General features: G+C 57.5%; 1 protein-coding gene across 1 annotated transcript in view; it reads right to left on the bottom strand.

Moving 5' to 3' along the window:
* Positions 1 to 341, bottom strand: part of LOC104992782 (trinucleotide repeat-containing gene 18 protein-like) — a 15,270-nt gene extending 14,929 nt beyond the window's left edge. Inside the window, exon 1 of the mRNA XM_010845771.1 lies at positions 176 to 341. The gene's annotated coding sequence lies outside the window, so the exon portion shown is untranslated. The remainder of the gene's footprint in view (positions 1 to 175) is intronic.

Below are 341 nucleotides of genomic sequence, written 5' to 3'. Positions count from 1 at the left end.
TTTTGTTTTTTTTTTATAGGAAGGGAAAAAGCACGAATTTCCCAGTGGCCTAGTGGTTAGGACTCTGTGCTCTGGTCGGGGAACTGAGATCCCAACAAGCCTGGTGGCACAGCCAAAAATAAATAACAATTAAAAAATAGGCCAAGGAGGGGAAAGCAGCCCCCAGAAGCCTCACCTGCTGCCTCCTGGCTCCTCTTCTCCAGCTCCAGCTCGGCGATCTCACTTAGCAAGGTGATGCCGTGCAGGAAGCTCTGCTCCAGGACGAGGCTCTGCGCGGCCTCCAGCGTCTCCAGGGCCGGGGCTCCAGTGCCTGGGGAGGGCAGGGGCCGGGCCTGCGGCAG

This window comes from Bison bison, unplaced genomic scaffold, assembly GCF_000754665.1.
Source record: "Bison bison bison isolate TAMUID 2011002044 unplaced genomic scaffold, Bison_UMD1.0 scf7180017864223, whole genome shotgun sequence".
Lineage (NCBI taxonomy): Eukaryota > Metazoa > Chordata > Mammalia > Artiodactyla > Bovidae > Bison > Bison bison.
This window is presented reverse-complemented; position numbering and strand designations above follow the sequence as displayed.